At 49.0% G+C, this 25859-nt stretch overlaps 1 long non-coding RNA gene across 1 annotated transcript; it reads left to right on the top strand.

Annotated features, from left to right (window-relative positions):
* The first annotated feature begins 16069 nt into the window (after nt 1-16069).
* Nucleotides 16070-18334, top strand: LOC131495375 (uncharacterized). Its single transcript, XR_009253919.1, has 2 exons — nt 16070-16319; nt 17597-18334. It is a non-coding gene; the product is annotated as an uncharacterized LOC131495375 (long non-coding RNA).
* The last annotated feature ends 7525 nt before the right edge of the window (nt 18335-25859 follow it).

Genomic DNA, 25859 nt, shown 5'->3' on the forward strand with positions numbered 1-25859 from the left:
TATTGAGTGCTGTTTTTTCTACTGTGTCTTCGGAAAGTAGCAATATAGTCACTCATTTATTAATCCAAATTCCCTGACCGCTTTGTACAGCTTGAGAAAATGCCAAAAGAAGGTACTATGAGTAGGCGTCGGAGGCTTGTGGATACAGGCTTGGAAATTAGACACAGCTAGACATGACCCCTGCTTCCCCTAAGGAAATAAATATTATTCGTGGCTGTGGTTGGAGTCTAGGATCCCCAGATGTGAGGAGCGGATAAAGGGAACTGTTGTTGGAAAGGTGCCCTTGAGGTCTGCTGAGAATTTCTGGACTGTGTCCTTAGGGACCCAGCACTGTCAAAGCATGGTATTTCTAAAAATGATGAAAAGATTAAGGTGAGGACAACAAATGGCTCCACCCTGTCATGGTATGTGGGACGTGGGTGTGACAGTTTCTGTATATACTCTCACGCACACACCCAAAACCTTGGTGCCTTCCTGGCCCTGGTAAAGACCTGGTCTGTTGGAGCTGATAGGGACTCCCACCGCTGGCCAAGCCATACGCTATTACAGACTCTTCTGAAGAGCGAGGGCCCTTCCTGGAGGACTGGTTTGACATGCTGTATTTGGTTGAGCTGCCTCATACGTGTATTTCAAGACAACCTGGGAATGACCACTTAATTTTTTTTCAATTTTCCTAATTAATAGGGACACGTGGTGCTACCTATAAAGTAAGACTTGGTAGGAAACTGAGGCCTTCGTATCAACACAAGGATGATCAACACAGGTGGGTCAGGAGTACCTCCTCTTACTTCCTCACCCCTGGTAGGGGCGAGGTCTCTCGAACAAAACATGGTTACACACAGCTTGCCTTCCCTCCCTGAACCCTTATCTAGTGACCTGCTCATTTTCCCCACAACTCCCTCCTGGCTTCCCCGTGTCCTCGCCCTTCCAAGGGCACGTCTTGCTCTTGGGACGGTCTTTGGGATCCAAGTATTAAGATAAAAAACCCAAACCCATCTGTCCTCATTTTGAAGAGGGGCAAAGGAACCCATCTAGGGACATCGGCCATCCTGAAGTTGGCCCTAGAGCCACCTGAGGAATTTTATCTACCCTCTGACGTCCATATGGGATTGGTCTTCATCGAGCTTGAGCTGGAGGTAAGAGTGGGGTCACTGCTGTTGTTACCCCTCTATCCCTTTTTGAAAGATTTCGGATGGACGTTTGTAAAGGCCACTCGTTTGATTTTAAAAACCCATGTGACAGTTCTCCTTCCGCTTGGCCCCGTAACTGTGCCATACCCTGCTGTGATCTTACTGCTACTGGGAATGAGCTATCTGCCAAATACAGGAGCTGGCTTCGCCTCCGCCTGGCACAGTGGGACAGGTGCCTTAAGTGTGTCGACAGCTGCTCCTCTGAATCACCACTCACGTGCGTCCCTGGGCGCCCTGTACTCCGACCCGATGTGGAAGGGCTGTGTGCTACCCGGGATGGGCCCAGTCGCCTCGTAGGTGCTTCCCTCCATAGTGGGAAGTATGGTCTGGAAGAGGCCACCCCGCACCCTGACGTTGCACAGGTGTGCAAAAGCGGGTGTTAATTCCACGGAAGAAAGAGCAGATGAACGAGTGGAGAGCAGGCCCTACTCGATGTTATGAGTTAAAGCTGGAGGTGGGATTTAAGAGTCTGCAATATGTGTGTGTGAGGTAAAGCACTCCATTCCTTGATCCATGATCACATGTGTAGGGAGAGGAGGATCATCCTGTCAGAGCATGAAGCTCATAGACTAGAGGAGGTGGCGACCAGGGGACGGGCAGGAGAAATCACGTCTATCTCAGAACCTGAGGAGGAATGGGGCCACAGTGCGCCCATGCTCTTTTCTTCACGTGAGTGACTGTAGAGCGTATATAGGTCAGGCTCAATGGGACAGCCATCACTTACCAATCAGGGAACCCTGGGCTGTTCCTATCTGTAAAGTGGGGATAATAATACCATCCTTTCAACATTGCTGAGATGAACGAGTGCTATGAAGTATGTAAAACTCAGCGCTTAACATAGTGTAGCTGCTCGACAAATGATAGTATGGTCTTCGGCATCTTATTTCTTCCTTCTCAAAGGGAGCGAATGGAGGCAGGGATGGAAGCCAAGAGCTCACCCAACTCAGCTCCGAGAGGAAATGGGAGCGATCTTGCTGCAAGTAAAAGTCCAAAGTACCGACTGGGCTTCGGCACACCCTCCGGGTGATTCAACTTCACCCACGCCAGGTTTCCTGGAATTGGAAAAGAAAGGGATCGGCATGAATATGGTGTTTGTGTCTCAGGGAAGCCAGCTTCTCTATCTCCAAACCCAGCTTCCAATCTGTCACCAATGTCTTGTCGCCCATGATCATATAGTTTACTTCTTTTTGCTTCCTCCAACTTCCTTTTGCTGTGTGGTTCAGTGACCTATATGCCGTTCTATAGTTATTCATTTTTAAAATGGAGAAAAAGAATAAACATATATAACAGAGGGGAACGATGGCTCAAATCTATTTGAGGTGGCTCAAATAGAGACTAGAAAATGTCTCAAGCATTTTCTTTTTTTTTTTCTTTTTTTTTTCTTTTTTTTTCTTTTTTTAAAATTTTTTTTTCAACGTTTTTTATTTATTTTTGGGACAGAGAGAGACAGAGCATGAACGGGGGAGGGGCAGAGAAAGAGGGAGACACAGAATCGGAAACAGGCTCCAGGCTCCGAGCCATCAGCCCAGAGCCTGACGCGGGGCTCGAACTCACGGACCGCGAGATCGTGACCTGGCTGAAGTCGGACGCCCAACCGACTGCGCCACCCAGGCGCCCCTCAAGCATTTTCTAAATAAGGTAGGCATCTTTCAGAAATGAATCGGGCGTACGTGGGCAGGAAACAAGAAGGTATATTGGATGACTCCTCAAATCCCTTCTAATATAAGGGCCCAGTGAACTGCAGGAGTCATTGCCATCATCTTCCTCATCGCCACCACCGTCATCATCATTGTCATCGGTGACCCTTGGCAGACGAGGGAGGTAAAGACAGGTGATGTTCTAGTTCCAGGCTGCCATTCCCTCTTGCTCGTTGCCTAGCTGGATCATTGTCCTTATTCAGCACTTGCCACGTATCCACGGTTCAAAATAATTCAAAGCAGAATGGTATCCTGGCAAAGCCAGACGAGCTATAGTGAGTCACTGCATCTCACTCATAAAATGGGGAACTTGGACGGAACCATCTCTTAGATCCATGCCAGCTCTGAAACATATGTTAAAATGAGTCCAAGCAACTTAATTAGGAAGATAAACACCATGCCAAAAATAATCACAATATGGTCTAAGATAAAATATACCTCAGAGAACCGAAGACCTGGAAGGAACGTTTTAGATTATCTAATCCAACCTCCCACTCAAAAAAGAATTATGTCTGTAAGTTGATATATAGTCAGAAAGATGGATGGATGGATGGGTGGATGGATGGATAGATGGATGGACAGACGGGTGATGGACAGATGGATGGATGGATGCGTGGATGGAAGAATAGGTGGATGGGTAGATGGGAGAAGGGAGGGGAGAGAAACATATCGTGGACAAGAGTGCAAGCTTAGGAGTCAGGCTGCCAGGCACCCTGCACCTGTTTCCTTTTCGGTTTATTTTTGATTCCTTTAACTTCCTTTGTTGTGTGGTTCAGGGAACCAGGGAACGCTGGTTCAGGGAGCGCTATCCTACAGTTACTTAGTTTGAACATGAAGTGTAAAAAAAAAAAATTATATAATAAGAATGAACCTTGTAGAAACAGTAATAATCCTTACCTTTTACAATAATTTTGAGAAATTATGCTCATTGAAAATAGAATCAAATGAGATAATACATATGAAACACACTTACCACATTGCTCAAAAAATGGAATCTATTAATATTATTATCATATACATATGTAATTCAGACGCCAGTGGGTGCCCTTGAGGATTGGACTGATATCAGCCTACACTGAAATTCCTCAGCCCGGAACAGTCAAAAGCCCTCCTCCAGTTTCCAGAACCTCCTGCAGACAACCTGCTCATGTACCATCCTGTGTGCTCTCCATCTGGGGGTGTGGCTCCGGGGCCTCCCTGCGCTGCCTGCCCTCCTACTCCATGCACTGTGGCCTCGTTTCACCCTCACTGTCCCCACTCCCAGCAAATTAATCAGACCCAAGCCCGACCAGCCTCAAAGCCCAGGCTTTTAATTGATTCTCATAGGAAACCAAGTTACTTGAAGCATTTTTGTTGTTCTCGGACTTTTTAACCAAAGATTGGGGTAGGAGATATCAAGGGACCTAACACAAGGCACACGTCCGTTCTCACCTCCCATGCCACCCTTTCGATCCTCTTGTTCCCTCCTGGTGTGGGTGCTGTACGTAGGTCAACCAGGAAGCTCTCCCCGCCACACCTACGCTCAGAGCCCCTCATGATCTGAGCATCTGCCCCAAGACACTGTTCAAAAATTTTCTTATCCATGAATAGGGTTGTCTCCTTGAAATGAGCTCTGGAGTGTTCTCTACCTCCTTACCTTCAGGCCTGAAAACGGAGAGGAAGAAAACACAAGATGACTTTTGGCATCTACACCTCCAACTGACCTGACCCCCGCTACACTCTCCCTAAGGAATCCCAGGGGCCTCCTTTCCATCGCTCCCTGCTGTGCCCATCTGCTTGAGAGGGTTGGTTCCCTCCCCCCTGTGACTCCCCCAACCCCCATGCCTCAGGCAGGGGCTCTGTAATAGCCAGGGTCCACGTAGGTCTTGTGAGCGGTGGGGATACGGTTTAGTTGAAGTTACTTCAAATACAGGATCATTAGCATTTTAGGGTGACTTGAAATCAGGCACAATTGCAGCCTGAATCTTCTGCCATCCCACCTCCACCTAGAGGGGCAGGCACTGCCCTGTGCCTCTGACCTCACCCACTGGGAAGGCTGCTGCCCTGAGCGACCAGCCTCCTGCAAGAAGAGAGTTGAGTGACTCCCAAGGTTTTCTTTTTGGGGTTGTTCTTCTGCACGGGACCGGCACATCTTCCTGTAATATTTTGGTTTGCGATAAGAAATACACACTTGGTCTTCGTTTCTGTGCCCGTTTCTGGCACTGGGCTCTTAACACCCTTGGGGTTTCCTGTGAAGAGGGAGAGAGGGATATCATCTGTTATGTTAATGAGTGACTTTTGGAAAGCCCCTAGATCCGCTAAGGTGAGGGCTGGTTCCCAGAGGAACCAATCCAGAGATTAGAGGCTGGAACTGTCAATCCTACCTGCACCCCATCCCCCACCTCTGGGGAGGGGAACCGGGCTGGAGAATAAGTTCAATTGCCACTGGCCCATGATTTAATCAATCAGACCTATGTTAACGAAACCGCCTTAAAAGGCCGAAGGACACAGTTTGGAAAACATCCATGTTGGTGAACCAGAGCGCATCCACGGCAGGATAAAAACTTCTTTGTTTGGGACCTTGCCCTGCCTATCTCTCCAGCTGGTCGTTGATTCGTATCCTTCAACATCTTTTGTAACAAACTGGTAATCTAGGGGGTAAACGGGCTTCCTGAGTTCTATGAGCCGCTCTAGCCAATTAATCGGACCCAATGAGGGGTCGCGGAAGCCTCTGACCTACAGCCAGCTGGTCAGAAGCACAGATCACAAGCTGGACTCCACACTGGTGTCCGAAGCGGGGAGCGGTCTTGTGCGACGGGGCCCCCAGCCTGTGGATCTGCTGATGTCTCTGGGTAAGCGGTGCCAGAGTGGAGTTGAACTGTAGGACACCTAGCTGAGGTTGTGGCCTTGTTTGGTGGTGTAAGGAACCCCACCCCCCTTGCCAGAACTGGGTGCAGATCATTCTCCCTGCGCCGCCGCAATCTTACTTCCTGACCTACGTGTCCGGAAAACCAGGGCAGAATTCACGCGGCTTGAGACATTTCTCTTCACAGCTCCCCTCTGTGTTTTATGTCTCCACTGCCAACTCTGTTTCCACTTCAGACTCAACATGTCCAGACCCGGACCCAGGAGGGGGGACCCTCTGCCCAAATCTGATCCTTTTACAGTGGGGTAGGTCTCAGCCAGTGACACTAGCATCCGTCCGATCAGTAAAGCCGGAAACCAATGCATCATCTCTGACCGGGCCCCTCTCCCTGGCCCTGAGTAATCAGTTACCGAATCACCACGTCACCTCCAAACATTCAAACCTGTCCTCCTCCTTTCCCTCTAACACCACCGCCGCCCCAGTGCCCCATCTGCTCTCTTTTGGTGGCAGGTCTCTAACTGTTCCCTTTACATCCACTCAAGCCCCCCTCCCGCACCCGTTCCAGCAGCAGCCAAAATTATCTTTTCATCTGTAGGACGCTGCTTCTCATGTAAAAAAGAAAAGGACCTAAGAAAATGCACGCGTACCTGCATTTGTGCAAGAAGAAATATAGCAACGGGGAACCCCAAGCTAATGGGACTGATTAGCTACAGAGGGTAGGTGGGAAGGCTGTAGAAAGGGGAGACAGGGAGAGGGTGGGAAGGATGGCAAGAACTGTCCTTGGCTGAGTATACTTTTTGCATAGTTCCGATTTTAGAACTGTGGTCATGTTTCACATATCCAGGAAATAAATATGTAAATAATAAAGAAATAAGCGGGATGTGTGTGTTTGGAGGAGGGTGGAAGGATCCCAGATGAAATACACACAGTAACAAACTTAATTACGTTAAAAATGAAGGCCATACCACACGAAAGGGAGTGGGGAAGAAAAGAACTAGTTTAACTTTGAAAAAAAAATCTACTTTCACTATGTGATTGCTGCATGAACGGGAGGTACCTGCTGACACGTCCAGCTTGAGGATAACGTGCTTATTTATGTATTTATTTATGTATTTGTTTATTTCTTCATTTATTTCTATTTTAGAGAGTGCCACAGGGGGAGGGGGCAGAGGGAGAGAGAGAGAATCTCAAGCAGGTCCTATGCCCAGCACCGAGCCTGACTTGGGGCTCAATCCTCAAACCCACGACCCTGGGGTCATGACCTGAGCCGAAATCAAGTCAGACGCTCCAGCAACTGAGCCACCGAGGCGCCCTGAGAAATGGTTTCTTAAGGGGACTCAGGGACAGAAGCGTGTCTTGAGTGGCTATAAGACCCAAGACACGTACGTCTGCAACCTCAGCTCCGTAAGATGTACTCCTATAACTCTAGAGACTGGGGAATACGTGCCAGTAACCCACCAGGTAGGAAATATCGTGTCTTCGGAGTAAAGGATATTATGCCCCAAGGGTGTACTTATGGGTGTGATTAGACAAAAAGGAAAGAATGTGGATGTGGGGGGTGTACTCAAAGCCTCAGGTCACAAAGCAGTCGTCGTGACACGTTCGTCCAAGATGGTGTTAGTCCGGTTCACACAATGATGTCAAAGGCTAAAGACAGATTCTAGCTGATGGCGATGTACTTCCCATTTATGGGCTAGCATTCTGCGTTTATGTGTATTACAGGATCGAGCAAACAAGTAACTTTATTATGGAGGAAAGCACTATGTTTCTTGCCGTTGGAGAAGAGAGTTACAAATGAGAAAATGAGAAAGACCAGAAAAAGCCCTGTGATTTTAGATTACAATTGGAGTTATCAATATGAACTCATGATTTTTAATATATATATATATATATATATACAGACAGGTAAGTATAGATAAAGATACAGATGTGTGTGTATAATATATACATATATTTCCTAGTTCTATTCATCAAAAGGGCCTAGGAGTAATAACACCCCAGTCGCAACGAACATATCTAGCACCCACATCAGGCTTCTTAATATAATTTTACAAAATAGGGTCCAGTAGTCCTTCAAAAAGTTCAGGCTGAGAACAGAGAAAGAACAAGATGGGCCCCAGACATCTCATGATGCCCAAAGCAAGGAAGTCTTGGGGCGCCTGGGTGGCACAGTCAGTTAGGTGTCTGGCTTCAGCTCAAGTCACGATCTCACAGTTCATGAGTTCAAGCCCCACATCGGGCTCTGAGCCGACAGCTCAGAGCCTGGAGCCTGCATCAGATTCTGTGTCTCCCTCTCTCTCTCTGCCCTTCCCCTGTTCACGCTCTGGCTGTCTGTCTGTCTGTCTCTCTCAAAATAAATAAATATTAATAGGATTTTTAAAAATAATAACAAATTTTAAAAACACAAGGAAGTCTCAAAGAATGGTGGAAGCATGTCAAAAGGACAGAACAGCCGACGTAAAGGGTCTCTCTAGCCAAATGCGCTAAGCTGAGCAACAAAATAAATAACAGTCATGGACTGTAACCCACAGAATAAAATAAATATATATGATCCCATAGCGATGTAAAGAAATAACTGAGTAAATAATTAAATGGGGGTTAAGAAATGACTCTGGTACAGTAGCATCCCAATAAATAAATGTTGAAGGAATGATGGAAACAAAAATCACAACTTGGCAACCACCACAGTAATAATTGTTACAGGGTAAAAATCATTAACATATGCTAAAATTAGTGGAAGAAAGCATGATGGGAAGTAGGATTTTTGCAGAGTCTCAAGGTATCCACCTGTAAGATACGTACTGGTCGAAACAGGAAGAGCAGTGACTTTGTGATGAAAACACGTGGCAGATACAAGTTTAACAAAGTTAACGGAGTTAACATCACGGGTTATGATGCGTACTTGATAGCCAGTGCCTCCTTTTACACTGCACTAAAAAGGACACAATGTCACAGTGTTCTTGCCAGCAACGCACAATCTGAACTTAAACATGAGAAAACATCAAATACCAATTGAGAGACATTCCGCAGAAATAATTGGCCAGGATTCTTGAAAGGCACCAGGATATTTAAAGACAAAGGCACGATCACACATTGAAGAGAAAAGAGACACGACAAATAAATGCCGTGAAAATTCTGGGTTGGATCTTGCATTGGAAAAGGACATCTTGATTTGGCTTAAAAAAATATTTTTTTAAGGTTTATTCATTAAAAAAAAATGTTTTAATGTTTATTTTTGAGAGACAGGGACAGAGCATGAGTGGCAGAGGGGGAGAGAGAGGGAGACACAGAATCCAAAGCAGGCTCCGAGCTCTGGAGCTGTCAGCCCAGAGCCCGACGCGGGGCTCGAACCCATGAACTGTGAGATCATGACCTGAACCGAACTCGGATGCTTAACCGACTGAGCCACCCAAGTGCCCCAATGTTTATTCATTTTTGAGAGAGAGAGACAGACAGAGCACAAGCAGAGGAGGGGCAGAGAGAGAGAGGGAGACACAGAACTCATAGTGGGCTCCAGGCTCTGAGCTGTCAGCACAGAGCCCAAAGTGGGGCTCAAACTCACAAACTGCAAGATCGTGACCTGAGCTCGAGTCGGTCGCTTAACCGACTGAGCCACACAGGAGTCCCTCGATTTGCTTTTAATAAGTGAACTTCTGTAAGATGCTAACATTTGGGGAAGCTGGGTGAAGAGTATGTGGGAACTCTTTGAACTCTTTTTGGAATTTTTTTTAAAGTTTATTTTGAGAGATTGAGAGAGAGAGCATGCACGGGTGAGGGAGAGAAAGAGAGACAGAATCCCAAGCAGGCTCCACACCATGAGTGTGGAGCCCGACTTGGCGTCTGAACCCACAAACCCTGAGATCATGACCTGAGCTGAGATCAAGAGTCGGAGGCTTAACTGAATGCACCACCCAGGCGCCCCTGGAACTCTTTTAAAGTTTAAAATTAGTAAGTTTAAAGAAAGACGTCTTTTTATGTTTATTTTTGAGAGAGACAGAGAAAGAGTGTGAGTGGGGGAGGTGCAGAGAGAGAGAGAGAGGGAGACAGAGGATCTGAAGCGGGCTCTGTGCTGACAGGAGAGAGCCCGATATGGGGCTCGAACTCACAAACCGCGAGATCATGACCTCAACTGAAGTTGGACACTTAACCAACTGAACTACCCAGGGGCCCCTGAGGTGCACCTTTTCACTGTCTCTGGATATGCCCCTGTTCATATTGCAACTTGCATGGTGGGCGGTAACCAGGTACTCCAGTGGTCCTTTGGGTAGTCAGGCTTGACAAGCAAAGGTGTGGACATCGTCTCCACCCGGGGCCTGGGACTATACAGAGGAACCTCCTAACCAGAGATGGAGAACCTCATCCTAAATCCCCAGGAACAGACTCATGTCCCTGAAAGGCAGCAGAGAACAGGGTAAAAAGGTAGACTCTGGAGTCAGACCTTGGGGCTCATCTTGAGAGTTGTAACGATAGGCAACATTTACTGAAGTTAAATATGTACAGGACACGGAAGTAGGCACTTTACCCACACTATCCTGTTTAATCCTTCCCCCTAGTAGAGGGGAAACGGAGGCAGAAACAGATTAAGAGAGCTGCCCTAAGTCACTCAAGTCGCGTCCGGTCTTGAACTCTGGCTGTTGTGCACACTTCCTAAAAGTGTCCTTCCTCCAATATCCTCTCAAGGAGGTGAACCTGGTCCAACTTCAGGAGACGTTCCAGTCGGAAAGATCTCTTAAGAGTCCACTCCTGTGGCCTCTCTGCTCTGCTTGCCTGTCACGTCAGGATAGGATGATGCACATTCAACAGCATCTGGAGGCATCGTCTCTACTGTTGAACTTAACCGGTGAGTGACTACGTGGCAGGAATTTGGGCCCAGGAAGATTGGGCACAGGGGCAAGGAAGAGCCTTCTGGGTGGGCACCTGAGCTGCGTGGGAGGCAGACAGCCCGCCCCCTTCTCTGGGGTTCATCTCAAAAAAGTGACTGTCAGCTATTGGAGGCTGGGGCTGGTTTTGGCTTCCTGCTCACCCATCACCCATGCTAGTGATCTGTCTCCTGAGCCCCCCGTGAGCTGTCTCCCCCTCTTCATGCCCCTTCTCAGGCTCCTGGCAGCATAGGTTACCGTGATCAAGGCTTCCTCATTCCTTAGGTGCTCAAACCTTTGATTTCTTCCCCTTCAGTCTTGGAAGAGAGGAAGCAGGGAAAGTCCTCAGGATATGGAGCAGCGAGACCCGATTGTGCCATCGCGTGACGGCCATGTGCCCTTGAGCAAGTCATGTCACATCTCTGCTACGTTCTGGATGCACAGAGTTATTTTGAGACATACGTGAGATGCATATTTGGGGAAGCACAAGGACTGTACCGATGTCGGTTTCTCTTCTTACTTCCTCCACGCTGGGACGGAGACCCAGAGCGGTTCTGCACGGGTCGTCCTGCACAAGGAAAGGAGACAGAGCTCTGTGGCTTTGCTGCCCGGCAGCATTCGGACTACAGCTCTCCCCCAGGCACCGGGCATCCCGGGGGGACCCCACCAAGGCTGATGAACTCCTCCTCTCCCCTCCACTTCAATTAACATTTATTGAGCCCCTGTTATGAGTCAGACATTCTCACCTCCAACATCTAACTTATTCTCATGACAGCCCCACACGTTTATATACAACCTCCCATTAAGGAAACTGAGGCTCAGACAGGTGACTTACCTTGCCCAGGTTCACAAGTTGGTAATTAGTTGAATTCGCATCTGCCTGTCAGCAAGGCTAGTGCTGTTTCTGCCGCCACAAAGCTACCACAAACGAATAACTTCATTGAACACCAGACAGCCCTGTGATCTTGGCAAAGGTAGGATTATTACTCTCGCTTTACGTAGGAAGAAAATGAGTTTGCGAGAGCTCGTGAGGTTAGAAGGCATAGACCTGGGGATAGAATCAAGGTCTCTGGTTTCAGTTCGTCCATTCATTCATTCATTCATTGTACAATTTCCTGAGTTCCAACCCTCTACCCAATACTGGGAAGACAAATCCAGTTTAGAAAGGAGCTCACGTTCTAGCTGGAGGGAAAGGCAATCAAATGTGATTGTAATCTCTTGGCTTTTCCTGTGGGAATGTTCTTTGAAATAGTCCTGGGTTCTCCTTTCTCACCCCACGCTCACACCTCCACCCCTTCAAAGACGCATCCGTGTGCACCATGGTCCACCATGTCCCCACGATTGCACTTGCAAATGTCAGCAGTGGTGTCCGTGTTGGCAGATCTAATGGTCCCCCTTGATTTCATCTCTGTCTCTGAGCAATCCTTCTCATGGACAACTCCCTTCTTTTTGAAACCCTTTCTCCTCTTGTTTTCCGGGTGCTATCTGCTTCTCCTATGTCTTCGCCACCTCATCCTCTTGGGTCGCAGGGCTTTATGCAGGAATATGTCTGCATGTTCTTTAAACACATGGACTTTGACCCAGCTCTGGACTTTGCCTTGGCTGTTCCTTCTGCTAGAATTCTTTTCGCCTCATCTTTACATGGCTGGTTCCTTATCTTTCAAGTCTCTGATTAAATTTTAGATCTTCAGAGAAGGCTTTACTGATTCTCCATCTAAAGATGACCCTCATCCTTTTCCTTTAGAGTTCCACCCTTTAGTTCTCTGCATTGTACTCACCACTATCTCCTATTTTGTTTACTTATTTTATTTGCCATCTCTTTCCCTCAACCAAAAGTAAGCTCTGTGAAAACAAGGGCTTTGCCCATCTTGTAGAAGAATGCTTGGCCCATAGTGAGCATTTGACAAATGTTTGTTTAATAAACATATGGAAAGGGGGTGCCTGGGTGGCTCAGTCGGTTAAGCGTCCTACTTGGGCTCAGGTCATGATCTCACGGTCCATGAGTTCGAGTCCCGCGTCGGGCTCTGTGCTGACAGCTCAGAGCCTGGAGCCTGCTTTAGATACTGTGTCTTCCTCTCTCTCTGACCCTCCTCTGTTCATGCTCTGTCTCTCTCTGTATCAAAAATAAATAAACGTTTTAAAAAAACCCCAGCAACATATGGAAGGTGTTCTCTGAAAGATAGGAGAGAGAGACAGAGACAGAGAGAGAAAGAGAGACTTTGAAAGCTAATTAAAAGAGTTTCTAGAAGGATACATGGTCAACAGTATCAAATGCCCCAGATACGTCAAATATGACAATAAATAAAACGTTTCCATTGGATGCGGAAATTTGGACGTCCCCATTAATCTCAGCAAAAGCAATTCCGGTGGAGATTTGCATGTGGAAAGCTAACCCAGGAGCACTGTGTGCAGTTCGTGGACATGAGACAGTGAATGCAATTTAAGCTTAGCTGTAAGGTGAAAGGAAGCTAGAGAAATTGATAGGTCATCAGGGTCAAGGAGGATTGTTCTGTTTTGGTTTTGGTTTTGCTTTGGGATGGAAAACATTTGAGCATGATCATACACTATGAGGAGTCTATGAAGGAAAAAAACATATAGGAAAGGTGATCATTATAAAGCAAGGTTCTTGAAGGAAAGAAGGGATGGAATCTAGTGAACAAGAATGAATTCTTAGGAAAAAGGGTCAGCACCTTCTCTTCCAGGTCAGGGGGGAAGAAGCAAAGCATGGAGAGATGTAAAAAGAAAAAAAAGGGGGGGGCAGGGGGGGGACGCCTGGGTGGCTCAGTCAGTTAAGCGTCCGACTTCGTCTGAGGTTGTGATCTCACAGCCCATGGGTTCGAGCCCCGTGTTGGACTCTTTGTGTCGACAGCCCAGAGCCTGGAGCCTGCTTCAGATTCTGTATTTCCCTCTCCCTCTGCCCCTCCCCTGCTCACGCTCTGTCTCTCTCTCTCTCTCTCTCTCTCTCAAAAATAAAGATTGAAAAAAAAAAAAACCACCCAACTTTATGGGTAGAGGTTGAGAAATGGAAGGAGTTCCTCTTAATGGGTAATATTTTCCCTTTGAATGTCAACCGCTGATGGCAAGAAAAGTAGGCGAAGGGGCAGGCCCTTGCTAAGACAAAAGGTCTAAAATAGCCATCAGCCATCGTAGGTAGGGATGAGAAATAAACTGCATTAGGAACAATGACAGAAAAGAAAGCGTGTTGATACTGAAGTCGGGTGAGGTCAGACCCGTGTACTCTTTTTTTTTTTTTTAAATTTTTTTTTTTTTTTTTTTTTTTAATGTTTTTTATTTATTTTTGGGACAGACAGAGACAGAGCATGAACGGGGGAGGGGCAGAGAGAGAGGGAGACACAGAATTGGAAACAGGCTCCAGGCTCCGAGCCATCAGCCCAGAGCCTGACGCGGGGCTCGAACTCACGGACCGCGAGATCGTGACCTGGCTGAAGTCGGACGCTTAACCGACTGCGCCACCCAGGCGCCCCAGACCCGTGTACTCTTGAGGAAAGTGTGAGTGTGCAGAGAAAGGAAGGTGGCATTGGGTCAGTCCAGGTTGGGGAGCACGTGGGGCTGTCCTCACCCCTGGTGCTGTGACCAAGGCCCCCTCTCTCACCAGCATACAGCTACTACGTAAACACACCCAAGCAGAAAACATTTGTTCTGCAAAAGCCACTGCCCCCGTTTTCCAGTCGAATAAACGAACTCGTGCTCACACCCTTGCTCATTCCCAGAACCCGAGTGCACTGCTCTGGCATCCTGACTTCTTGAAGCTGCTCTTGGTACCTGAAGGGAACTGGAACATACACCCTCCAAGCACTGAGGAGTGGGACTATATGCTTAAGAGGGCAGAAAAGGCACATTCTGGAAATGGTCTGGGGTCAGCGGAACGCTCAACACTGCCTTCCAGGGTCCTCTCGGCCCCTGGGCAGAAGCGGGGAGGGATGGAAGGCGGGGAGGCAGGCTGGCAGAGAGGAGGCATGCCCTGTGACACACTGAGGCTGTGTCAGAGCTTTGCATCTAGTAGAAAATGCTGGGCGTGGGGGAAGGAGCTGCCCGGCATGTTAGTGCCCCAGGGCCTCCATTTGGGTCCAGGCTGGGGTCCTTCTCAGGTGGCATCAGTGTTAAAGGAGCCTGGGCCCCCGCACAGCTGAACACAGGCTGGGAGGAGATTTTTCCTTCTGAAGTTATCACTTCTCACTTAATGACTTTTGGGGCTGTGTCTCTGGGTGGAGAGGAGGTGATTAACCCTTTCCTGAGACACGTAATTGCCTTCGAGGCTTGGGGAGGAATCTAACTCAACTCATTTTGTGTCATTTACTATAGTCAATGTCGTAACTATAGTCAGCAGTGGGTGGTTGATCTACATGAAATAACCTGCAGCTTATGTCCAATCCCGAGAGGGAGGGAGGGAGACAGAGAGAGAGAGAGAGAGAGACTTTCCACATAGACCTTTCAAACGCTGTCCATGGGAGAGCTGAGGCTAGAATCAGTATTTAAAAATGTTTTTTCTTAATGTTTTTATTTATTTTTCAGAGAGAGAGACAGAGCATGAGCAGGGAAGGGGCAGAGAGAGAGGGAGACACAGAATCGGAAGCAGGCTCCAGGCTCTGAGCCATCAGCACAGAGCCCCAGTGCGGGGCTTGAACTCACAGACTGTGAGATCATGACCTGAGCCCAAGTCAGACGCTCAACCAACTGAGCCACCCAGGCGCCCCGTAGAATCAGTATTTAACAAACATGTACAGAACATGACTGCTTGTATTCAGGCTTCGAGTTGCAAAGAAGGGAGTTTCCAGTCTAATGGGGGAGACCTAGACGATGCCCTCAGAAAGCATTCCAACGCGAGGGCCAAGCAGGCCGATAGAAAGCACCACAGAAAGAGGGCAAATGGGCATGACTCAGGGGAGGTACGTAACCGCCGAGGGGATGTGGAAATGTTGACAGATCAGAGGATGTTGATCCCCTTCTTTAAAGGATAAAGTGCTTCATCTGAGAAGCCAGCAGAGGAGAATTCTTTAACAGGCTTGAGTTTAGAAGGCGGGAAGGAAAAGGTGGGAGAATGCCTCATCTTGAAGAAAGGTAACCCTGCGTCCAGTGGTCCTGCTGAATCCCCCGTCATCCTTGGGCGGGAAGCCCTGAGCAAAGCCACCACATAGGCCTGCCCCAGGGTCTGCCCCCTCCCAGAGCAGAGCTGCTCTCTTTCTCTGGCACCACTGCATTCAAGGCCACGGGCAGACCCGAGGCTCTGGGCCGCCTCCCACCTCTGGAAAAGTCCGGGCAGAAAGGTAACAATGAGTCAATGTTTAGCTCAGGGAGACAAAAGGCCCTTTGATAAGACCCTGGCCTCGGCAGACTCCTCCGCTCTGCGAATGAGCTTGGATTGCATTCAGGAAGAGGGGGAGCAGGAAGCTGCGGTTAGTGAGCCCCCCCCCACCCCCCTTGTCCTTTCAGACAAGGGTATAGACCCTGCAGTTTGGACCCTGGCCTGGCAATCACGCTTCTAGTCGCCTTGTCTGATAAGGCCCTCCTCACACCCAGGAATTCTGGGCTTGTTCCGACGAAGGAGATGGGAGTGGGGCCAGGTAGCCACGTGGAGGGAGCTGGGACTTGCCTCCACTGCGGGGGGTGGGGGTGGGGGGAAGGGCCACAGCTCGATGATGCCGGAGTCCTGTGTCCCTGAGCCTGCATTTCTAGAGAGCCACCTCCTCTGTGATGTGCCTGTTCCCTGGTGAGTTTGTTGTCTCAGCTACTCACCTTTCCAAGGCAAAGCGTGGAAGAAAACACTAAGCTGTCGGGTGAGGCTCTGCAGGGAAACAGAGTGCGGGCCATTAGGAGCCATCCAGGGGGGCTGGTTAGGAGGGAAGCTGGGACTGGGCTCACAGATTAGCAGCCTTTGTGTGGGTCATTTGGATTTTATGGAGGCCGTGGAGAGAAGGAGCTAGGGGCAGGTGGGACTGTGACAGGTAATAAGAAATGTATCTTGGGCCCTCACACAGAGCTCCTAAGACCTTTGGAATTTCCTAAATGGTGAGAATCATAAAAGTTTCTCTTGTTGTGTTAATGAGGCAACTTTTGGAATATCCCTAGGTCACCTAAGGATGGGAGTTGTTTACCTGAAGACCCCATCTTACCCCCCCCCCAACCCGCCCATGAGGAGTGGGGGCTGGAGGATGAATCCAGTCACCCTTGGCCAGTGGATTAATAAACTGTGACTCTGCAATGAAGCTTCCGTTAAAAACAAAACCAAAAAAGGATGGGGTTTAGAGAGCTAATGGGTTGTGAACATGGAGACAGGGGGAGATTGTGGGAACCTCTGACTTAAAGCTGATTGGTCAGAGGCACAGGGGACAACCTGGCCTAGTGATTAGCATGTGAAGTCGGGGAGTCTTGGAGACTGAGCCCTTAACCTGTGGGATCTGACTCTGTCTCCGGGGAGGCCTGCTCAGAATTGAGTTGAATTGTAAAACAGCCAGCCAGCCAGTGTCCAAAAATTTCTTGGTAGTGTGGAGACCGCCCCCGCCCCTGCCGCCATATTGGAATTAGATTCATAAAGACGGGGTTAAAGCTGCTGGGTGGGGACCAGGACATGAGATAGCCACCATGGAAAGCTCAGTCTGCTAAAAGTGAAGTCCTATATGAACAAATAAATGCATCCCCCTCTCTGCCCTTTAGCATCAGTGCCAGCCCCCTTAGCTCCACCCTGCCCTGTGCCCCCTCCCCTCAACACACACAGAGGAATCTGGGCTTAATGAGACCTGGGCTCTGGGGAAGGGAGAAGAAAGTAGACAAACCAGTTCAACAGGGAGGAAGGATTCTTGCCATTCTCTTCCCAGGCTGAGGATGGAAAGGAGTAGGGGAGCAAGTGAGGTGAGCTTGTGGAGGGAGAAGGAAGGGCCTCAGAAGGCTGGGTGTTCTCCCCTAACGGACAGAAATGGGTGCCGCTTTGTGTCCTTCATTATTCCAGCAGGATTTCAAGAAGGCAGGCTGACTGGCCCCATCTTGCAGGTCCGTGCATGAGGAGAGGGCACGTGAATTGCCTGAGGAGGACGGAGTTTGATGGGGAGGAGAGAAGAAGCAAGGCAGTCAACAGATTGAGCTGGGCACCATGCATAGCCATGCCGACCCAGATGCAAGGTGGGAGAGCCTGGTGCTGTGCACACGAGGGATGGCCCCTCTGAAGGCTGAGGGGGTCCGAGGTTCTTGGATGCCCTTCAGCATTCTCTCGTCCAGGCCCCAACCCTCTGGGCTGCTCCCCGCTGTTGAACAAAGCATCTTCCTAACCCTCAGAGGTACAAGAAGACCCAGGAGACCGAAGACGCCAGGCCACCGCATGTCGGCAGTCCAGTCTCCTCACTTGACTCTTGCACTGGTCTGATAGAATGGCCACCACACCCCCATGCCAGGCTTCTGACGCCCCCCTGTCCTCCAGGGGTCCCAAGCCAGATGGAGACCATCCGCATATCCCCCGTGGTCTAGCTACGCCGCGGCTGGAATTATTTCCCAAGAATTTGATAGGAAAGTGTAAGAAAGGCAGAACTCTTCAATAAGAGAATACAAGAGCCATCAGAGCTCAACTCCCTTATTTGAGTCCAGCCACAGACTGGTGTGGCCGGCAGGAGTTCTAGTTCTGCGGCTTGATCGCAGAACATGAGGGGACTGGGTTCTGTTCTCTGTTCGCCCGGGTCCCGGCATGCCCGGCCTCTTACAGGTGTTGGATGAATAAATGAACGGATTGCCGGCAGACAGGAGTGCAGGGTGGATTTACTCAAAGGCCACTTGCCCAAACATCTGGGGACCCCCCGTCCTCTCCCATCCTGTCCCCAACCCCTGCCTTCAGGGAGCAGAGAATATTCCCAAACAAACTGATCATACAAACTGGGCTGACGTGATGGGAAAGAGTCAAGGACATCTAGGATGCTTCCCTACAGTAGGTCCCATTTTCAGTAAAGCCAAAAACTCTTTGAGCTCCGGGTAATGTCCCTTGCTATCTTCCTTTGGGCCTGTCTTTCTATGGATCCTGCTGTTCTCCCGTCTCTCCGATCCCTCCTCGGCGCTTCAGCCTTTCTGCCTCTTTTTCTTTGTTTCTCTGGATTGTAGGCCTGGGTCCGAAACCAGGATCCTCCCAGGCTGGACTCTCTGACCCTGATCTTCAGAGGGCAACCCCCCCCCACCCCCCGCCCCGGCACCTTCAAAGTGTTCAGTGCTAAGCAGATGTGCACAGACAAAAGACAGCAAGCGTGCTTGTAGAGACATGTATCCACAAAGACACCTGGGAGCACTGTTTCCTTAGGCTACTGGGATGGGTCTGCTGCATCCAGATATTTTACAGTAGTTTTGTTTTGTAAGAATTATGTGCGCTTGAGCAACATACTGGCATTTTATTTTTCTTTGGAGGTTCTGGCACAAATGAATGAAAATACCTATCCCCCCTGCAATGTATTTGCTGTGAAAGATACATTTGCAAGGCATTGTGTTGGTCAATAGGTAGGCTCCCTCGTCCACGCGCATAAAATGCAACGTGTCTTAAAGGTAACCAGCAGTGAAAACCAGTAAGCACTTTGCTTCCCTTTTCTTCATCCTGTGACTGACGTTGGTGAGCTATACCTGTAATTTATAACCCAAACGTGCCACAGATGGTGAATTTATTGGAGCAGGGAGACGGGCTGCGGAAAATGCAAAAGAAGCATTTTACTATGTCTCAATATTTGGGTGTAGGTAACTCACTGTTGACCAACAGCGCAATGGCTTAGTCTGACGACCTCATTTGATTAAACAGCAAGAGGAAAAAGTGAAAGACGGGTGCCGAGAGGATTGGAACGATACTTGGCCAGCGCAGTGATTTAAATAGGGTGGGTGCTTACATGAGCAATGGATTGATCGGAAGCCATAGGTCAGAGGGAGAAATGGTTCATGACAAACCAGTTCAGAGCACCAGCCCCGAAAGGGTCCACGGGGTCCTGGGACATCCTGCCCATCTCCTCCGGATCTCTGACAACCACCCCTTCCACCAGCCCAGCATTTCTCGGGGGACAAAACATGCTCACAGTCATAAGATCGTTCGGATGTCAAAACACAGAAGAGGAAGTTGAGATTTGTAAATATGTTTTACAGACGAAGAAGCTCATCTGTTGGATGAAGGGATTGAGTCCCCGGCCCAAAGTCTCAAAGTGGGGCTTCCGGGACTAGAACCCAGTTACCCCGACTCCCCGGCCAGGTGGACTCTTGGGCTCTAACTGCATCTCCCGAGACTTTACTTTGGATTCAACCTGCCGTGTGGTCCCACCCTAGACACTTCTCCTGGGACCGGCCCTGTGCTGCCCCTGACCTCATTGCTGGCTCTCAGGGCATGTTTTAGAGCCGGGTCCCAGAGACAGGCAGACTCATCTGAGCTCAGGAAAGTCTCTTTATACCCAAAGCCATCAGCCTGCGACCACCCTGCTTGAACAGTCTCCTAACTGGGCTGTCAGGTGACATCCACTTCCCTGTGATACAGAGGAAAGCTTGCTTGCCTGGGAGGCGAACACCCAAGCATTCGTTCTGGTTCCTCTCTGGCTACGCAGCCCTAGGCAGGTCACTTTACGTCTTTACACTCCAGCCTCTGTATCTGCAAAACAGGGAGAAACGTACACACCATTCGGGGGTGTTGACAGGATTACATGAGGTCTCTTTTATAAAAGGCCTGCTAGGCGCTCAGCAAAGGCTACCTCTCTTCCTTCTTCCACCTGTCCATCCCTCCTCCCTGCCTTTTCTTCTTTCTGCTTTGTTGAAGTTCATTTTCTTATGTTGATTTATTTATTTTGAGAGAGAGAGAGAGAGAGAGAGAGAGAGAGAGAGAGAATCCCAAGCAGGCTCTACACGGTTAGCACAGATCCCGACGCGGGGTTCAGCCTGAGCCGATGACGTCAAGAAATGAACACTTAACGTACTGGGCCACTCAGGCACTCCTGCTGAAGTTCATTTGCATACCACTCCCAGATGATCTTTCTGGAACTCCATTAGCCTCAGGCTGCCCTCTGCATCCCAAACCTCAAATGACTTCCCGTCGCCAGTGCGGCCACTTCTCTGTCTGCCACACAGGACCCTCGGCTACAGACACCGCCTCTCCTCTTCATGCTTCCTCTCTTACCCCTCAGGAGCGTGCACAGTCTGCTTGGGGGGTTCCTGCCCATGCTGACTTGCTCCTGTCTTCACTTCTTCTGCTGTCTTGCCTCCTGGAATGCCCTTTCCCGCCTCTCCATCGCTGCAGGCATCCGTCACTCCCGTGGGGATCTCTCCCTTCTCTGATTTCCGATTTCATTTACTGTTCGTATCAGTTTCTTTGGTACCAAATCACAGAGGCACGTATGGCTTCCGTTGTTTCCTGTGTCTGTATCTTTTTCTTATCAACTTTACAATCTGTTCCTCCAGGGCAGACCAAGGTCTTAGTACCTCTCCACTGGCCGGCAGAGCCCAGTGGGAACAGGCGATGCGTTCTGGGCTCACGCCTCCAGGCCTGGGTCCAAATCCTAGGTCCAGTACTCACTAGCTATGTGATTTAAGGAATCTGGTGGGGTTTTTTTTTTCCAGCTTTAAAATGGCTTCATCAAAAGGTTGCTGTTTCCAAATGTATTTGTCCACTGAATAAATATTTATTCAGCACCTACTATGTGCCAGGCCTGTGCTTTTCAAACACCTAGAAGTTCACCTAAATATTGATTATTTCAGGGTGGTAACCTCAGCTCTGGAACCCCAAATCTTAGCATCAAATTCACGGGGATTAAATTAAGATTGTAACTGAAGTCGCATGGTGCTTGACACAGAGGAGATGCTCAGCAAGCCTTTGCTGAATCTGACTATTAGGTTCTCAATAAACTGAATGTAATTGACTCACCCCCAGACAGTGCTGAAGATACAGTAGTGAGTAGGACGGGTTCCCTGTCCTCCTGGAGCATTCAATTCAGTCCAGCAAAGGCTGAGATAGACATTAAATGAATAGCGACAATTGTCATAAGGAGTATTTTTGGAGCATGTAAGGGGACCGTAAGGGGTACAGTATTGGGGTAGAGTTCTCTGAAGAAGACAATGAGCTCACATCCGAGGGATCTGAGGTATATAAGTGGGAAGAGAAAGGGGAAAAGGCTGACGGGTGGAGACAGTGGGCCTTCCAGGCAGCATAAATCGCAGGTGCAAAGATCCTGAGGCAGGAGAGCACACAGCCCTCTCCGGGAACTTGAGCCTAGCTTGGTTAGCAGTGAGGAGAGAGGGGCACGGTGAGGCTGAAGGTAGGCTGTTCTAGAGCAGAGCCTGGCTGGCCATGCTGAGGAATCTGGACTTGATGCACAATGGGAGACCAGGGGGGTGACCTGGTTAGATTTGTGTTTTGAAAGCTCACTCTGGGTGCTATAGGCAGAATGGATAAAAAGCTAAAAGTCGATTCGGGGGGTCGAACTGAGTGAAAGAGACACCGATGCCTGGAACGCTCCCAATAAAGACTCCGCGGGGGCGCCTGGGTGGCTCAGTCGGTTAAGCGTCCGACTTCGGCTCAGGTCATGATCTCGCGGTCCGTGAGTTCGAGCCCCGCGTCAGGCTCTGGGCTGACTGCTCAGAGCCTGGAACCTGTTTCAGATTCTGTGTCTCCCTCTCTCTCTGCCCCTCCCCCGTTCATGCTCTGTCTCTCTCTGTCTCAAAAATAAATAAACGTTAAAAAAAATTAAAAAAAAAAAAAAAAAAGACTCCGCAGTGTCTGTGGGTCTAAAACCTGACTTCAGGGGCCAGTGCTCAGAAGAGCAGAAGGGGCCTCCAGTCCCAGGCACTGTCTCCTTCCTGAAGCACATATTTCCCCAAACCATCGCCTCTTGCCTTGTCCACCCTCTTCCTGGACAGCCTAGTTAGTTTAGGGCGGGGAGGAGAAGAAGAAGAATCGCCCCCCACCTTCCCCCATTCCTGAAGTGTGGGCTAAGCCACAGACTGGTTTGAACCTGTCAGTGCAGAGCTGGCTGCAAGGCAAAGACCTACCTGGCCTGGCTCGGGGCCCTTCTCTGCATTCTTGTGCCCACACTCACCCTGGGGAGGCCAGAGCAGAGGCAGGGCCCTCCTCCACCGCTTCCTCTCCTGACAGCTGGCAGCTGCCCAGACTCCACTTATATAATCTGAGCCCAGGGCACGGCCCCACTCTCATGTGGGCTGGGCGGCTTCCGGAGGTGGCATTAATAGATAGGCTCTGGCTTGGAGATGTGGAAATGGGAACCCGTTTCTGGAGTCTGTAGTTCTGCCCCCTGAGAACTGATGGTCTAGACTCCGGGCATCTCCACGGCTCACACACCCCAGGCTCAGGCGATTCTCCCAACACTCACTGCTCAGTGTCCTGCTAGTCTGTCAGGAGAAGTTGGATGGACCGTTGACTGGGGGCAGGGGATTGTGGTTTTAGACCCCTGCTTTGTCACCGACATAGGCAAGTAGCCACAGCTTCTCTGGGCTTCCGTTTCCTCAGCTGTAAAATGAGGGATGGACCGCCCGTACTGTGTACACGTAACCGGGAGAAAACCCAGTGTGAAGGTACTTGGAAAAATGCAATACAATACCAATTAAAAATATGATACCAGTGTAAAAAGCATCAATAATATCAGTAACAACAACAATAAAGATGACCTTATGTCCACGGGGACTCATCTATAGCCGTCAAGGCCCTGAGGATCCTTTCTTTTAAATGTTTATTTTGAGGGGCGCCTGGGTGGCTCGTCGGTTAAGCGTCCGACTTCGGCTCAGGTCATGATCTCACGGTCCGTGAGTTCGAGCCCCGCGTCGGGCTCTGTGCTGACAGCTCAGAGCCTGGAGCCTGTTTCAGATTCTGTGTCTCCGTCTCTCTCTGACCCTCCCCTGTTCATGCTCTGTCTCTCTCTGTCTCAAAAATAAATAAACGTTAAAAAAAATTAAAAAAAAAATGTTTATTTTGAGAGAGAGAGAGAGAGAAGGAGGGAGGGAGGGAGAGAGTGCTATGGGTGGGGGAGGGGCAGAGGGAGAGGGAGAGAGAGAATCCCAAGCAGGCTCAGGGCAGTCTGCAGGGCTCAGACTCACAAACCCCGAGATTAGGACCTAAGCCGAGATCAAGAGTCTGACGCTTAACTGACTGAGCCACCCAGGCGCCCCTTAGCCCTGAGGGCCCTTTTACTCCAAAAGGAATCTGGTGGTTTTTTTTTTTTTTTTTCCAGCTCTGGTGGGTTTTTTTTTTTTTTTTTCCAGAGCTCCAAAAGTAGTGATATTTCCTACCCCACTTGCCCTCCTGGCCCTAACCCCAACACAGTCAAGGCTGGGACAGAGGCTCAGCCCCTCTCACAGTTATGCAGCCCGGGATTGGGGAACTCTCCACCATGGACTGGGCGTGAGGGCTAGGTATCCTCTCTCTCAGCTAAGACGCTTATGAGGAAGCTCCACCTGACTAAAGTAGGTCCTTCCTAGGGAAGGGGTAGAGTGGAGATAGTTATCAGCTCAGAAATGGCAGTTGCAAGTAAGTGCCCCAGGCAGGATTGAAACTGACTCCTAAAACTGAGACCTTCCTGGAAGGAGTCAGTGCCCAGAGACCCAGGCAAGAGGAAAGACTAGGCCAACCCGAGCACAGAATACAAAGTAGCTAGATGTGCCTTCCAAGTCCTGACCTCTCTTCCTTTCAAGGGCACCCCTCTTTCCCAAGGTTTTCAAATGAACAGAAAGTTCATGCATTTAAAGCCAAAGGAATGAATCTCTAAGAACACACATACCTATATACTGAAACCTAATTAGCCAAGAGAAAGTCACATTTATTGACTCAGTGCGGTGAGGGAGGGTATTCCAGAGGAAGTGGAGAATGAGGTTCAACAAGAGGAAAGAGGGGACGTGTCTTTTGTGAGGTTTGGGTTCCTGCCGAAGAATTTTGAGGACAGTCTCAGGGAAGTGAGGTTCTGTTCTGAACTGATTGCTGTTGCCAGTGCAAGATTAAGATATGTGGAAATTACCTAGGGATTGAGTGCTGTCACGAGACAAGGGCCATTTACCAGTTGGGTATCCCGGCAAAGCGAGTTTGGGAGCATCAGCAGGAAGACAAAAGTGGTCACTCAAACAGGGGGGCTGTATTCTTTATGACATTTCCAATCTGCTGCATAACTTTGGGGAAACAGTGTTTCTTGCTAATCTTGCAGCTAGTTTTTATCTGTGTTTGTCCTGCCAACCTGATGAAGGACAGGGTTGCTTTTTATTTTTCGTTCTGAGTGGATTTTCACTCTTCCAGCTTAGGACACAGATTTTGGTCTTTCATCTACCACCATTGATTATAGGACCTTCAGGTTGAATGACTGTTTATCTATCATCTATCAATCATCTATCTATATCATCTATCATCTATCTGTCATCTATCAATCATCTATCAATCATCTATCTATATCATCTATCATCTGTCTATCATCTATCAATCTATCATCTATCTATATCATCTATCATCTATCAATCTATCATCTATCTATCATCTATCTATCTATCTATCTATCATGTATCTAATGTCACATGACGATTAGGGACAGTGCTCCTCGAGTCAGATCACCTGTATTTATATCCTGCTTCCACTCCTTGTTTATCCCGGAGATCTCTGGCAGTGATTTACTGTCCCCATCTCTCTGTTTTCTCACCTGTAAAGTAGGAAAAAAGTAAGAGTCGCTTGCCTCATAGGGTGGTTGTGTAGATTAAGAAAAGGATACATGTGAAGCTTTCAGACTAGTGCCTGGCCTTTGGTTAGGGTTCGATAAACATTAGTCCTTTTTATTCTCATTACTTTTATTTTAAAAGTAACCTAATTTCTGGTTAAAGGTGACAGATTTACTGGACATGTTTCCTCCTCTTGCTTCAAAGATCCCTCTGTATAATAACAGTAAGGAATTAAGATATATGAACCCCGAGCAGGGAAAAGCGGTCATCAGCAGATGGGAGACGCCACACGTGGAGGTGGTAAGAGAGGAAGCGGAGAACAGGTGCGCGCGTGGCGGGCGAATAACGTGGGGGAGGGGCTGCCACACCTGCAGAACCCGGTGGACACGAGCCCGGCCAATGCCAAGCGGAACGAAGCCGGGAGCGAGACGGGGGGGGGGGGGCTGGACAGCGGGGATTTGCCGGAATCCTGTACACAGAGCAGCTGACTGCTACGAAAGCCCTTTGCTCCAAATACACACGAGTCGTGCACCAACCTCCCCCGGACCACAAAACAACCAACAGCCACAAACAAACAAAACCCCCGAGGAGAAAAACACTGTGGGGCTTTTTCTCTTGA

The sequence above is a fragment of the Neofelis nebulosa genome, chromosome 15 (assembly GCF_028018385.1).
Source record: "Neofelis nebulosa isolate mNeoNeb1 chromosome 15, mNeoNeb1.pri, whole genome shotgun sequence".
Taxonomy (NCBI): domain Eukaryota; kingdom Metazoa; phylum Chordata; class Mammalia; order Carnivora; family Felidae; genus Neofelis; species Neofelis nebulosa.